Source organism: Parasteatoda tepidariorum, chromosome 3 (genome assembly GCF_043381705.1).
Source record: "Parasteatoda tepidariorum isolate YZ-2023 chromosome 3, CAS_Ptep_4.0, whole genome shotgun sequence".
NCBI classification, from domain to species: Eukaryota; Metazoa; Arthropoda; class Arachnida; order Araneae; family Theridiidae; genus Parasteatoda; species Parasteatoda tepidariorum.
This window is the reverse complement of record NC_092206.1, coordinates 66948661-66965347: the sequence shown is the minus strand read 5'-3', so window position 1 is coordinate 66965347 and position 16687 is coordinate 66948661. Positions and strand designations below refer to the sequence as shown.

The 16687-nt window shown below is 30.4% G+C and overlaps 1 protein-coding gene across 2 annotated transcripts in view; it reads right to left on the bottom strand.

The window, feature by feature from the left end:
• LOC107454396 (bone morphogenetic protein receptor type-2) overlaps positions 1–16687 on the bottom strand; it is a 108291-nt gene that overhangs the window by 26494 nt on the left and 65110 nt on the right. The window contains exon 2 of one of the 2 annotated variants that reach the window (XM_043046527.2): positions 12104–12211. The exons of the other annotated variant lie outside the window; for it this stretch is intronic. The gene's annotated coding sequence lies outside the window, so the exon portion shown is untranslated. The remainder of the gene's footprint in view (positions 1–12103; positions 12212–16687) is intronic. 2 annotated transcript variants of the gene reach the window in all.

Here is a 16687-nt window from a genome sequence, read left to right as displayed (position 1 = left end):
AAAAAAAAAAAAAAAAAAAAAAAAAAAAAAAAAAAAAAAAAAAAAAAAAAAAAAAAAAAAAAAAAAAAAAAAAAAAAAAAAAAAAAACGAAAGTTTTAGAGAATCTGAGTTTTTGACAAAAAGGCTGAAATTCGAGAAACAAAAGCGAAAAAAATCTCATCCCTGTATAAAGGTCAACCAGTTTTATCCCAAGGAAATGATTTTTAGAGAAACTTCAGAGGGAGGAATGAGGACTTCAATAATTTCGCTCCGCGGAAAATTAAATTCCTCATAAAATATTTTAACTTGTGTAGAAAAAAAAATTTCAGCGGAAATTAGCGGGAAAAATCTGAGAAAAAGCGGACATCCGTGAATCCGCGGAAGAATCTCATCCCTGAATGTAGAATGAATGTGCAATGTATAATGCATGAGCGAGGTAGAATGTATATGCAATGTAGAATGTGCAATTTTCGTAACTGCTCTGAGTTTGCAACAGTTATTTATGGTTATCAGGCCAAGTTAAGTCGATCTTTACTCAGCGCCCTCTAGGTTATTTAAGAAAATGGCGCGATACGTCAATATGAAGAAAAGCTATGCAAAAACGAAAAACGTTTTGGATCTAATTTTTCAATCTTTAAAAAGTTAATCCAACGCTGCACTATCAGGGCAGAATTTTTCTTCATGTGAAAAAGTATCACCAATTTGGCAAATTATAAAAAAATTAAATAACTTTTGAAAGATTTAAGTTATTAATCCGTTCGAAAGTCCAGATAATTCTTTACGGCAAGATTGTATATAAAATATAAAATTATAATTCTGCCTCAATTGTAAGACACTTAAACTGTGGCTTTTTTCATTCTCTTTGGCGGCAGATTTTCGATAAAACATTGCTAATTTTTTTCTTCTTAGTTTTTTTATTTATTAAACCTTGATTTCAAGCATTTTATTTAAATTGTTGTCACATTTATTAAAAGCGAAATAAATTTTAAACATATTTAAACGAACATTCATGGGTAACAGTGTTTTATACACTTATCAAAATCTTCATAAATCGATTTGATTTCTTAGATCATCACAGGATCTATCTCATCTTACGTCCAGAAATCTAGTTTCCTTTAAGCATCGCTGAAAATGAAGTCTTTTGAGTAAAGACTAAATCGAACAATTCCAATGGCACAATAAATAGTCGCGACTGGCATCTTACAAATGGGAAAATCCAAGTAATAGATGATCACGCACGATCACGTGTGGATGTAGTGGGAGTGATTCACAATTTATGTGAATTTCTGTCGATTTGATCTGTATTCAAGTACGGGGATTAATTAGACTGCATTACACAGATGGAAAGTTCCCAAGATTTAAATTTTAGCACGGTCAAAGCTCGAAGTAGTGCGGTGGAAAAATATACGTTGTTTAATTTGAAATTTTTATTAGGGTGTGGTGAGGGAATATTTAAAAGACTTGAATAAAATATTCACTTTTAATATGAATAAAATTTAGCTTCCGATACCGGATTTTTTTATTTAGATAACAAGAGGATTGAAATAACTTTGTCACACGATTCGCTTGACAATTAAAAAAATAAAAATACAGTGGGTGATCGGTTAACGAACTGATCGGTTAACGAACAAATCGGTTAACGAACACTTTCACGAAAGATTTTTGTGTTCGGATAACGAACACATATTCGGATAACGAACAATTTCAAAAAAGATTTTTTGTGTTCGGACAACGAAAACATATTCGGTTAATGAACGAAACGAATTCTAAAGAACACTTCTCGGCCTGAAAAAAATTTATATTAAACATTTGTGATCATTTTGCATACGAAATAAGATCACTGAGAGGAGAAATGTTTAAAGAAGATGAACTAACGACAGAAGAACTCCAAGAAATTTTGAATGAAGAACACCAAGAAACACAGCGAAATGTGTCTCCTACTCTTGATGTACTAATGATGAAAGAGGACCAATGCCGACATCTGCCATTAAAGATATTTTGAAAAAGTGGGAGGATGTCAGAGCAATGGTCTTAGAATGGCACCCAAACCAAGCTGATGTCAATAGGTTTGGGGATCTTTACAACGACAATGCTATTAGTTACTTCCGGAAAAATCCTAAAAAAGAGAGAAAAGCAATCGACATTGGACCGCCCCATAAGCATAAAATGAAATGGATTGATTAATATGCAAGACTATATGTATGTATAATTTTTTTAAAAACTTATTAAGAAATTATACATTTTTTAAAATTTAATTTTTAGGGTCTCCAGAACGAATTAATCGATTTCACATAGAAGTCTATGGTAAATCGATGATCAGTTAACGAACAATTCGGATAGCGAACATAGTCTTGGAACGGATTATGTTCGTTAACCGATCACCCACTGTAAATAAATAAAAAAATAGGGAAGGAGATAGAACCAGTTAACCGCGTTTTGCTTAGAGAACAAAATATTTACTGTCACCCAGTTTATAAAAATAGTTGCATGTTTAATAAATAGATGGTGCTACTGAGAAAAAACTAAAAGACAATGTTTTCAAAATAATAACCTTTACAAGCAAAAACGTAGTGCAGTGCGAAATCAAAACTAGCAGATGCCCGTGTAAATTTTTCAGTTGGAATGGTCTGACAAGCAGCTGAAAATATTGTTTAAAAGTTTTATTTGATTAAATAAATAATATACCAAGTAACTTAAGCCGCAAGATATTATTTGATTAAAAATTTCATTTTCTTCGAAAGTATACAAATTGGAAATAGAAGTCGACATGTTTCAAAGCGCTCAGCGCACATTTTCAAAATTTGCCAAACATGAAATAGAAGAAATGTAAGTGATTTGAAATATTAAACGTAAAGTTGCCAACGCAAAATGGAAAAATTAAGGTGAGAAACAAAATTAGAAAAACCTATATCCGAGGGAGAGAGAAAGATGTTGTTGTTAATTTACGTCGCACTAGAGCTGCTCAATGGGCTATTGGCGACGGTCTGGGAAACACCCCTGAGGATGATCCGAAGACATGCCATTATAATTTTGATCCTCTGCGGAGGGGATGACACCTCCGCTTCGGTAGCCCGACGACCTACGCGCGAAATCGAGCACTTTACGGTAGCACAGTTTAACGAGGACCAATACCGCACACCCTCGGTCCCTACGCAGACTGATCCAAGTGGTCACCCACCCGCACACTGACCGTAGCCAGTGATGCTTGACTTCGGTGATCTGCTGGGAACCGTGTCTTAACGATCAGTCCACTGCGGGACGAGAGAAAGATGTAAAACTGAACAAGAAAAACCACGGTGGCCAAGAGGAGCAAATCAAAGTAAATAGTGCGTGGAAATGCATTTTACCCCGATTTGCCCCTTTCGGCCACTGTACTTTTTCTTTTTCGGTTTTATTATCTTATTTTCTCTCTCAGCTACTCTGGTTTATTTATCACCTTTATTTTTCCATTTTTCGTTGGCAACTTTATGTTTTATATTTTTCTTATTACTTCTGTTTCTTCTCTTTCACGTCTGGCAAATCTTGAAAATGGCACCTATTTTTAGAGCTTGAAACACGTCGACAGTTTTATTTGATTTACAGCCCTATTTGTAAACAAAATTTGTAATTAATTTTTAAAACTTCATCATAAATTACCATTTTCGCAAAATAGAGAGTAGCTTCTCAATTCTGATTATTTTCATCTCCATTAAAGATATATTTTTCAAACAGATCGGCATATTTGGGACAACCGGTATTTTAATTCTTAAGAACAATTTAAACAATATGTTTTAATTTCAAAATAAATATTTATTATTTTAGCATTAATTAAAAAGAAAAGTCAAAATGTATTCTTGGAGCTTGATCAAAAGTAAAATATGGTGCAAAAAAAAAAAAAAACGCTATGGGGATTAGTTTCTTAAAATAAACATCTACTGATTTATAGTTTTGTCATTTACTTATTTGAAATAATTTTGGTAGAAAATAAACGACAGAGAAAAGTTTAAGATTCGGTTCGTTACAAACATTATTTGCGTGCATAGTGTTTACAACAGAGCGTTTAAGTAATAAGATTTTCATAGTTGTATTCAGATTCCTAATTAGACATGGAATATTCAAATGTTCAGATACGCGCACTATATTTCCTTGTATATAAAAAAAAATAGAGGTTCATATTTTTCGTTTCTACATAGTGTCTTCTTTCTTATCTATTATCCAATTTTACTGACATCACCTTATGTCACTCGTGATAGAATAGATGTATTCAACTACCTTGCATATTTTGGCACAAACGCAAACGGGAGTTGAAAAACTTCGCATTCTGTTTAAAAAAGGCAGAAAAATTGGCATTACACCAGCATTAAACTATAAAATGACTATCTTTCAACACATATTTATACTTTGTAGTGAACACATCCTTTTTTTTTTTTTTAAACATTTCGATTAAAAGTTCATTAAATAAACAAACAGGTGTTTACATCCTTATAACTAAAAACAGAATCATATTACACAAAATATTCTTAATTTTCATGTACAAAATACCGGAGCGAAATAGATAAATAACCAGGAGTAAAAAAATTTCTATAGAATTCCAGATTTCAAACTTCGATGGTAACATATTTAAGAAAAAATAACTCAACTTTCTCGTAAACTTTTAAAGATTTCCATAGCTTTTAACGACCTATAATGCAACATAGAGTTCCTCTACAAAGTAAAATTGTATAGTAAATAATTCCAACTGAATTCAATTTAATTCAACTGAAAGCAATTGAAAAGTGGAAATAAGGCTTACTTTCCTAAAATGTTTTCATTTATTTGTTCATGTTCCTATTGTTTAAAATACTGATTTTTTCTTTACCAGTGTTGTTGGTAAAGATGAAATTTCGTATTCGATATTTCGTTCACTTCTTAAATTACATAATTTTTAAAATTGTGCACAATTATTATTATTTTCAAATGACAATGCAACGTTAGATTGTTAGAAATGAAAAAAAAATTTTTTTTTTTTAAAAAACCTATAAAGCAAGCAGTGTTTCCCAAACTTATGACTTTTGTGTACCCTTTCTAAATTTTTCTTAAGGATGCATACCACTAATAAAAAAATGAATGTATTTTTTACTATGAAAAAATTGCACAAAACTTAAAAAATTCACAATTATTAACTGTTAACTCAGCAAAAAATAGCCAATAGAAAAATACGTAATCGCAAATTTTCATGGCTAGTTTGTTTTTAAATAAAATTTTCGTTTGTTGCAAGGTATTTCGCATAAGAACGCATACCCCTGCTAAACTGTTCCTGTACCCCTGGGGGGTACACGTACCACACTATATAGTAACAAGCTGATAAAAAAATAATATTTAAAGTAAAAAAATAGTTTGTGGTTATAATAAAGCGATTAAGTTTTTTCCAAAAGATACGCATAAAATGAAATAGAAGTGTACTTAATCTACCTATAATTCCCTTAATTAAAAAAGTCTGTAACGGAAGTGTGATTAATATTTCTTGATTGTTTTGATTGTTATTTAACCAGTAATTTGACCCGATTAAACTTAAAACAATAATAAAATCACTAAACGACCATTTAAAACTCAAGCAATTTTAAATTCGCAGACATAGAACATTCTTAATTAATATCAAGAAAAATGGTCACGCTGGATTAAATCAAAATAAATTTATTACATGTGACACATTTTGAAAGTTTCAAGCTAATCATATAAATAAATAAAAAGTAATTTATGATTATCTTCATACAAAAAAGTAAAGAAAACAAAAACATTAAAAAAAAAATTGCTGAAATAATAACTGTTTTTGACAGCAACAGTAATAAAACACACGCTTATTCGAAAGATCTCAGAAAAAAAATTACCTGGCAGGATACATTTAGTATTTTTTATTTAAAAAATGCCAAGTCTCTCTACGAATTCGTATATATACTGCGCAGCAATGCTGTATAAATTTGAAGTCAACAAAAGGGAAGTAAAGATTTGTCTGGTACGCAAATAGTAAATTATGCAAATTGTAGTCCTCCAAACAGTCGCAACAGGTTCTTCCCAGAAAAAAAGACCACCATGGCAGGAAATGTTAGAGTGAAAAAGTTTATTTCTCCCTTCTTTCTTTTTCTTCAGAAATTTTTCTTAAAAACACTCAAACAAGGAAAACTTGAGGCTATAGGGATTTCTAAGGCAACTAGCAAAACTAATAAAGAAAAAGGTTTCACGGAGGGCTGTTAAATATAAATGCCAGAGCGCTCGAGGTCTTCAAGAGAAAATTGCGTTTAGCTCTGGAGAAACAGGAATTTAATAAAAAGTTAGAAGCAGACTTAAAATGTCTGAGAAATATTTTATGCTTATTGAATTGTATATTTCAGCACTATTTTTTCTACGTATTAAATTTAGGAGAAGCAATAATTTAAAATGAACATGCTATTTTTCAAAGAATGCTTATAGCATGCATCGGTAATACACTCTCAGAAAAATCAGTTATAATTTGAACCATATTATTAGTAGCAAACCCTTGCTGCACCATATATCTACTGATGTTGAACCATCATAGCAACCTGTAATCAAGTTTAAGAAGGCTTAATACGCACAATATGGCCGAATTTACGCAGTATTAACCATTTGACTGCTATGGATGCATATGTGTCCAGCGAAAACCATGGGTGTAGCCTATGGGTTGAGCCATTTGTTGTTGTTGTTTCTTATCCTCTAATTGTCTGACGAAGTCAGACAAGATCCAGTAGGTTGTTGACCCTCAAAAAGTCGGGTTGAGCCATAATAGTATCTTGTAATCAAGCTCAACTGGCACAATAATATGGTTGAACTTGCACCCCTTGACTGCTATGGATGCAAATACGCGATCGCTGAAGGCTTTGCCTGCCTCCTGTGTATGTTTTGGAAATAGTTTCTTTAGTCCAATATTTGCAGAAATATCATACCCTGTGGCTTAATAAGGAAAAAAAAAGTCTATGATAAATCACAAATAAATACGAAAATCGATGTTTGATATCACAACCGCGTGAATACGAATCGCAACGCGTAACTTTTAAATCAGTTAAATACGAAAATCGATGATTGATATTAAAATCATGTGAATATAAGAATCGGGATATTAGCAGATTCCAACACAGTTCCTAGGATTCAAAATGGCGAAAATCGGCCAAACTAAATGAATCAAATTGGCGGAAGAATCATATGTATGTAAATGTCTTGCTAACGGGATTTAGCAAAGGTTTCAAAAGGTTCTCGGATTATAAGTTCTTGATTCGCAGTAGCCCGCTAACTAATGGTCTTGAGATAAGAGAAATTGTGCGATATTCACGGGAAAATTACATACCCTGCTTCAATTTTTTATACAAATTTTATTAAAAAATAAAACATGAAAACTATGTGAGGAATCAAGAACGCTGAAATTTTTTTATGGCACAACACTTTCAGATTAGATTTCTTATGACGCACTATCATTAAAAAATGTATGGCAAGCATTAATCTTGATTTCTGGGAGATTTTTCACAACATTCAAAACCAAAATTTGATAACAAATAACCTCACTGCTGCCTTCATATTTATCCAATAAATAGGAAATACTGATTTTAAATTTTTAACCTTATACGTATTAGTTTTTTCAAAATTTTTTTTTGTTCTTAATGTCAATTTTTCTCACTAGTTTGCGTTACCTGTTGACTTATAGCGCTGTTTTTACAATCTCTGTCATTTGTACTGTACTTGGAAGTGTACTATGTTGCGTCGAAACGCATCCAGATTTTAATATCTGTGATTTTAATGTCGTTTTTACTTAACCATAAACGGGCTTTTGATCATTTTGATTTCTACTTAGCTCTTTCTAACCCGATGAGATGTCTTTTCCCACTTATATTATAATATTAATTTGAGACTAGTTAATGTGCATTATTCTTTGACATCATTTTTTACAAAGGAAATTAAAATATTAACGTAAACATAGATAGGTGATTAAGAATAGTTCATCTCGAAATTTTCAACATACAAAAATCATCCGGTAATATTATAATGCTCGTTTTCGGATTATTTTGTATGCAAAATAGGCGATAAATAAAAATGGAATACGAGAAAAAAAAGTACTTCGATCCAAAGCAAAACCCTGCAGATAATTGTAAAACAAGATGAAGGCTTCAGCACTTAAGTTGCAGTCTAATCAAACGAAAAAACTATATTCAGTAATGGAAAAAAAGTTGTATAAGACTGCAAATACCAGACAAATTTTTATTATTTTCAATGTTCACGAGGAAAACAAATCCAAGCTTTATACCCTTGCTCAAATTCTGGGAAACTTGCAATCGGTCTCCACGGCATCCTGTTATAAACTCATTAAAGCCATTTATATTCATAACTGAAGTAAAAAAGATAATCATAGATAAAATAAAAAAACATAACTAGCACCTTATTAACATTTACAATGACTCCCACACTACACGTTTATCAACCAGGGTAATTTTTTCCCAACATTCGTTCGACAATACAAAAGTCACAAGGGTGACTATGAAAATGATTTTTTTTTAAAAAATCAAACGATAAGTTCAATTAGCAAATGGCATGAAGAGCTTAGTACTCTCTTCAAAAAACAGTACCGCCAATGCTGCGAGATGGTACTAACGGCAAAGAATATAGAAAGGAGAATAAGTCCAGCTCTTTGAATACGTAACTAAAGCGGGGAATTGCTCGATATGGTATACTATATCAGAAAAACAACTTACAGGGTCAGCAACACTCCCAGATTGATTAAGCAGAACATTATACGTACTAAAATCCAGCACATGCGCATAAGAAGCAAAATGAGGTACGTCACCTGTGAATCGGTTGTTGAAAAACTCTACACGTATGGTTGGGTACGCTCCCTGTCGTTAACTGCCATTTTATACTTTTTTTTCTACGTCAAAATATGTTTAAAGATTTAATAGACATGGATGATATAAATCTATTCTCAGAGAAATATCTTAAACAGTGGTTCGGTACTGTTTATCAATAGTGAAAAAATGCAGAACAAACCAACAATAAATAAAAAGAGAAAACCCTTTTCAAGAAACTCTGCAGCTGTGCCTCTAAATGCTGTTTTTTCCTTTATATACAAGGATCACATCAAACCATTGGGGACTGGTTTACATGATGTCTTTGGAACTTAGCCTTCCTTCCCTATGTATATTATTTGCTAAGGGGTCCTTATAAGTGGCTTGAAAGATTAGTTCTCTATACTAAACCAATGATAAGCCCACCATCGTGAATGTGAGTTTGTTAGCCTTCAACGTCAGAGAGATCTGAACTGAGTGAGAAAGTTTTCAGACCAACGAACTAAAAAAATTTAACATTTACTGGCCACGGTCCACTGTAAAAATCGAATGGCTTATTATTGATCTAGAGTGGAAACTAAAGCTTCAAGATCAATTAGGAGCATAATGAATTGTCGTAGCCATCAAACATCATTAGGAGAAACATTTTTCGAAAAGGATGATTAATCAATACGTCAATTGTCTGAATCTATAGGGCAATTACTATCTCGAAAAAGAACCACGTCTATACATTTGGTTGGGTAAAAATTTTAAAGCGTTCTAGAATATATTTTTTTCTTTATGGTCTAACGGTATGTGTAGAAATAAAAAAAAAATAATATTTTACTTAAGAGCGTTAAAACAAATTATGTTTAGAAAATATTTTGTTAATCGTTGTAAGAAAAATAAATCGATGAGTTTTTCAGAAATACAAATTTTAACAGAAGTTTGATCTCCTATCTGCTCCAAAATTTTAATTTATTGTTTTTATTTATGTAATGAAAACAATAGAATCTATTAATGCGATGAAAAGATTAGAATAAATGAAACGTGTAAAAAAAAAAAAAAANAAAAAAAAAAAAAAAAAAAAAAAAAAAAAAAAAAAAAAAAAAAAAAAAAAAAAACATTTAAATTACAAAAAGAAAAAGAAACTCATCCTTTAATTTCTACCGCATACCATTGTTTGGACAAACTTTATAGAATACAATAATTAATAGAAAAAAACATATTATGATTGCTGTAAATAGAGAACTTTAAAAAAAAAATGTTTTATTTAAAGGTTTGAATTCGAGCGAAATTAGTAGGGACAGGTTTACTAAGCACAATACTATAAAATTACCTCGTTCGCTTAAGAAAATAAATTAAGTTACGGTTTGAGTTAATTTAGCTTGAAGCAAAGTTTCAACTTCTAGCTAAACATATTGACTTGATGGCTAAATTATTTTTAAACAAATAAATTTTTTAAGAGCCCAAACGATGTAATGCTAGACAACGTTTCAAATTGAAAAAAGTAAGATCATAAACGGTTTTTAATTTTACAAAACCTTGATTTTTCTCCATAATGATACTTAAAGCCATTTTCATAGATCACATTGGCTGCCCATAAGACAAATCTTTTATTATAAATTTAGTTATAAAAATTGCACATTATACGGTAAAAAGCGTTTATCACGAGGAAAAAACCTTTTAAAGAGGTAGTTATCTTAGTAATATATAAAATCAATAATAACATATTTTATGAGGCCTCAAGTATGTAATATCGAAGAAGAAATCGAAACATGAAATCAAAGATTATTCGAGTTTTTTTCTACCTTAATGGATTGTATTCTATATTCCAGCGGTTACAATTTTTCCCGATATGGAACGTTTATTGGCGGAACCTCGTATTAAATGAAGTTTATCAGTAACCGTAAACTTAACTGTAGGAATACTACTGATCAGCTTGAAAATATTAATGCTTATTTTTTCATCATTTTATCAATAATAGTTTTTATTGGATTTCATGTTAGACAGTTAAATTCACGAATAAGTGGTATGTAAAATCAAGCTTTGAATTTGTTTAGTTTAGTGCTACTGAATCGTATTGTGTTTAGTATGTAAGCTCATAAGTTGAAAATGGGAAGAAAAAAAATAAACTGAATTATGGTTTTTGTTGAAAGGAAAATGAATTATGAAAGTTGAATGAATTGTCATAAATGTTGAAAATGCCTATCAAATAAGCATTTTTTTCTTATTGATGAATTTTATCATTCTTTTTGACTTGAAAAGTTTGATGGGAAGTATTAATGCAGATCTTTTATAAATGCTAATCGTTTAAATAATTTATTTAATACATTGTTATTAGAAAAATATTTTTTAAAGTAACACTATTTTTTTCACTGACATTTTGCTTAATGATTTAATAAAAATGACCGAAATATTTCATAACCCATGAAATGTTCGTATTGAATTGAAATATAACAAAAAGGTTGCAAAAATCATAATTGGTTCTTTTTTTTTTTTTTTTAAATGTTTTAACTCTCGAAACCCTAGGTCTCAGAGGAACAGCTTTTGGGAACCACTGCTATATTAATTGGGATTGGAATTGTATCAAAATAATTTCTAAGGATTTAGAGCTCTAAAACTTATAATTTTTTGTTTCTTCATATCATAGTTGTTGCATTAAAGCTAAATTATATCGTTCTTTCCCGACCGATATATTTAAAAAAAAATGACTAAATGTACTTAATACGCAAAATCCATAATTTCAATTTATATTTTTACAATATTTACTGATATTAAATAAAACGCAATATATGCTTCTTTTTTTTTCCAACTAAAAAAGAAATAAACTCAGACGATTTTAATATTCTCATTTAAATATCTCATAACTAGACAAGAGCAAATAAGTTATATCTGTTATTCATACAGTAGCGGTTGTCTAAGATGACATAGCTTTAGGAACTAGCTTATTCTAGCTAGCAGACTGTTAAAGGATCGAGACAGTTTAAGAAAACAGACGATTTTAATAAGATTAGGTATTAAAATAGAATTTTTTGGAGATCGCTTACCACAACAATACACAAGCATTAGTTTTAGAATGCAACATTTCAGTCGATTATTATTTAATTCTTTTTACGAACTTCATCCGCACTGGCTTTTGAAAAAGATACGTTCGATTATTTATTTGTTTTAAAACTCCAATGGATCAAATTTAGCCAGACACATTTTAAATATTTCAAAGACTATAAAAGCCAAGCAGTCTAAAGAGTACCTTTTTTTTTTTTTTTTTTTTCAGCAGGACAAATGAGGTCAGATATTTTAGCTGTACGAAAATGAGGTGAGGTCAAAAATTAAAGACTTACAGTTTTTTGTTTTGTTTTATACATACGGAAGGAATAAATACAGGCTTAAAAGTTATGAAGTATGTCGAGGATAAAGACAGATAAGAACAATTCCTCATTTTTTCTTACCTAGAAAAAAAAAAGGTTTATTTTAGAATTATGCAAGATACTTTACGAAAAACATAAATATAAGAATGACATTAATATATAGTTACAGAAATAACGTATGATATTTAAAAAGGAACCAAAATTTTACATATTAAAGATAGAGTTCTATAAATGAAAATCTATAGTACGTAAACGTAAAATCGCTAAAATTTCACTATATTATAGATTATTGGTACCTATTATTTAAAGCTACTCTAAATGATCGATTATCTTTTGACGGAACCCTGAGATTTAATAAATTTATAAATAAATGAAAACATTTAGTGATTAAAATTTTTTTTAATCGTATAGTTTTATCGATAAGGTAATGACTTATATTTCTTTTTAGAACAAAACGTCCGGCTTTTGTTTGAAGAGTTTGTAAAAGGGAAACCTGCAAGAGACGTGGTGTGAAACGTGGTATTTGTTTACTTTAGTAACTGTTCCTTCAATTCTATTTCGAGTAAGCCACGATATATCACATGAAGTTATGATAAACCACAATCCCGGTAGGCCACAATTCGACCTCAATCAACGTGCTGGTAGACATTACTCCTTCTTACACGAGGCATGAAAAAAACTTTTTTACCCAAGAACAACCCTCAAACTCAATTTCTGTATGAGACACTTACTGTCAAATCTCTTCTTTTAAACAAATTGTAGGTGTCGCTACCGCCGCCTGCTTTGCATTCATGAATGAGCTGATAAGCTAATCATTTGCATACTACAACATGCTTTATCCGTCCGGCAAATTTCACGTTAGTGGTGTGTCGCTTCCCTAGTGTAGCAATTTTAATGGCCAGTAGTGTAGATTTCGGAGATTTTTTTTCTTCTATTTACAGATTAAATAGCGATTTTATAGCTTTTTTGTTCTTATTTTTGATAAGAATTTTAAACCTATGTTAAGAGTGGTACATATAACCGAAATTAAGTATAATTTCTTGTGGTGACAATATCAAAGGGGTACAATACTTTTTCAGTTATTTGGAATTGATAATTTATATTATTTATAATTCCAACTCAGAGGCTTACACATAGCTGAAATGACAAATAATAATGGAATTTTCACTTCAGAAAAAGAAGAGGAAAAAAAAAACTCTTCCATATTAAGGGGGATAGTGGGATGGAAAAAAAATGAATTGAGAAATAATCATGGTATAAGAAAGATCAAAGGAAGAGAGGTGGCAAAAAATAAAATGGTTCTCCAGAGATTGAAAATGGAATTGAAGACAACTGGGTAATGGGTAAGAGGCCCTAAATTGGGTAGCCACTAGATAAACTGAGCGCCTTATCAACGAGTGCAGCAGAGAGACCCATGATTCGGGGATGGATGGTGAGAGCTCACAGAAAGATTATATATTAACTCTTCCCCCCTCCTCCGAAACATCAAAGACTCGCAAACTCTATGATTCAATCCAGAAGCTGAGATAAAATAAGCTTGTTTCAATAAAGCATTTTTTAAAAACCAATCTTCTCACGGTATTCCAAGTGGAATTTAGATTGCAAGAAAAAAATAAAGAGAAAAAAAAAGAGTAGGAAAATAAAACTGAACGAGGTCTTAATTTGAAACAAGAAAAATTAGAAAATCGGGAGTACAATATGATTTGTTTACATGAACAAACTAAATTACAAAATGTTTCACGATTTAAAAAATTATGAAGCTATCCAAAAGTTAGACATGAATTATAAAAACAGTACCTAAAAGGTATAAATATTAAATAATAATAATAAACGGTTAAGAGGAGCATTTTGGGTTACAGATTCAAATTATGTTTTGAGATACACTTAGTTTTTCGTTAAAAAAAATAAATTATATATTGATAAAATAAAATAGACAATTTAAATGACGATCCTGCGGATGCAGACATTAAACATTTTGTCAGCTAGAGCATCGTGTCAAAAATACAGTTAAGAAAATACAAAAATACAATCGTTAATGGCCTCAACATGGAACTTAACATCAGGAACAGATGTTGACGGATGGGTAAAAAAATGTTAAGTCGGATATTTAATCTTCACAAATAAAGTAATTACTGTTTTTTATGCAATATTTTTAAGACATTTGAAATCTGCTCTACAAAAATTGAAAAAAATAACCATAAATAACAGCTTGATTTCAATCAAAATTTAAAACAATTAAACTATAAACATGTAGTTTCAGATAACTTTAGAAGCATTAATTTGGTGGCGTAATCCACCTTAACGTTGTTCATTCGGATAATCTGGCATAACGAGTAAAAAATAATTAAGTATTACAGAACGTACAATAAACATCTTTGTTGATTAGAGCTATAACCTACCAAACATCACTGATGTTGTATTTAAAATATTTGACACACCTGAATCGTCGATAGTTTAATTCAACTATAACTTGAACATTTACTATAACTAAAGGACGATTCACAATGACTTCATCACGACACTTTTCTTAAAGTTTCTCCTAGTCGTACTGCTTCTAGCGCCCTCTATCTAGCAACTTAACGGAAACGGTTAGTTAATTAAGTAGATGGGGAATTATAATTGACAGTCTATGGTATATTATGCTGAGTTTCTGTCATATTTTTATTTACTTCTCAATATTATATTTGTAGCACGAATAAATGAATCATAATTCTTTGGGATTTATTGTTTTTGAGTTGAGTTTTATGCTTCATTTCAATAAAAATTATTAAATTAAGAATGGATTACGCGGAATTATATTGTTTAGAAATTTCTTCACGTTGTGCATTTATGTAAAGGCATAAAATATTCTTATCAATTTCACATCTTTTTATCTTAGATTTTAGTTCTATTTTTAGTAAAAACTGTTTCAAACTATTATTTGCTCTCGTTGTCTCGTATATTTCATTCTGCGATACGATAAACACTACTTTAAACTGATAAAAGAAAAATTCTACATTATTAACGCTATTTCGTATTTATTCTCCAACTAGTTTAAAAAGATTAATGGTGCAAGTCACCCATATAAATATGCATTTCATTCGACAATAAAATAAACATAAGAACAAGAAAAATGGTTAGAAATACATATAAATAAAATTTACTTTTATGTTCATACAAACAAGACATTTTGAAGAAGTAACATCTAAGTATTTCATAGAACTAAAATTTAAAAAAAATTACGTAACGATTACACTGAACTTCACTAATACAGTTAAAAATAATGAAAGAAAACGATCAACTCGTCAACTAACTACCAGTTATGCCGTAGCGTGAGGCTAAAAATGTTACGGCCTGCCAATTTGGCATGCTTCGATAAGAAAATGCGTCGACTTTTTTATATGCTCGCAAATTACGGTGGAAATATAGTTTTCTCTGTGGTTCAATTTAAAATGATGGCCTATTCAAAACCAATATAAAATTCTATTTTTTAAACGTCATTAAATTAAAATCTGAAAAATCAAAAATTGGGCTTCATAATTTTTTTTACAAATGTACTCTCTCTGTACACATACAATAATTCTCTATTTTATTATGTGAATAGATTAGGATAACTACGAAATTTACGCAAATTAGATTAGGAAGAAAAAAAAGTCAGTGCAGGGAATACCGGACAATGGTTCTTATACTTAAAAACACTAGTTTAAGAAATACCGCGTAACCCTTTAAAATCATAAAGCTATGAGAATATTATGCATTTCTCACTCTAAACGCGTAAAAGAAATGAAACTGTCCACTTTAACTTCTAATATGGGTGCTTGGATTAATTTAAAGGGCTAGTGCCGTACGTTTGTTGTTTTGTAATCTTGCTACCAGCAGGGGTAAAATCATTAATGACGCATTTCAAAAAATCAATGTCTTTATAAATTTAAATAATTGATATTTTCAAAACTTGAAATTCTAAATAAATGATATGCAGCATAATTTAAATGAATAATTATGTATAAGTTTACTTTTATCTCTAATCACATTTATCACTTTACCAGAAAAAATATTTACAAATGAGAAATGCCAAGTATAAATTCTAGTTATAATATTTCTAAATAAAATGTACAAAAATTTTTAGACATAAATGTGATCGATGATTTCTTAAAACTTCTGGACCTTGGATTTCTGGAAACTTCAGGCCTTGGATTTCTGGAAACTTCAGGCCTTGGATTTCTGGAAACTTCCGGACCCTGGATTTTCGGAAACTTCCGGATATCGGTTAGCGAAAAATACGGGAATCCGAATTTTTTTTCTTCTTCTGGGAGATAATTATCTCTGTTCCAGTAAATGCGAAATAAGTAGAACACAATTAGTATCACAGATTCACTAATTGAAAGTTTATAACTGCTTAAGAAGGAAACCGGCATTAGTAACTATGGAAATAATCGTAGTCCAGTATATTACTTTTCACACTTCTTTTAGGCATAAACCAAAAAAATTTTCCTAAAAAAAATTTATATGTTTTTCATTTATCTGTCAAGGACACAGCTGTTTCATAAGTTTTTAAGCTGCTTTTAAATATCTTAAATA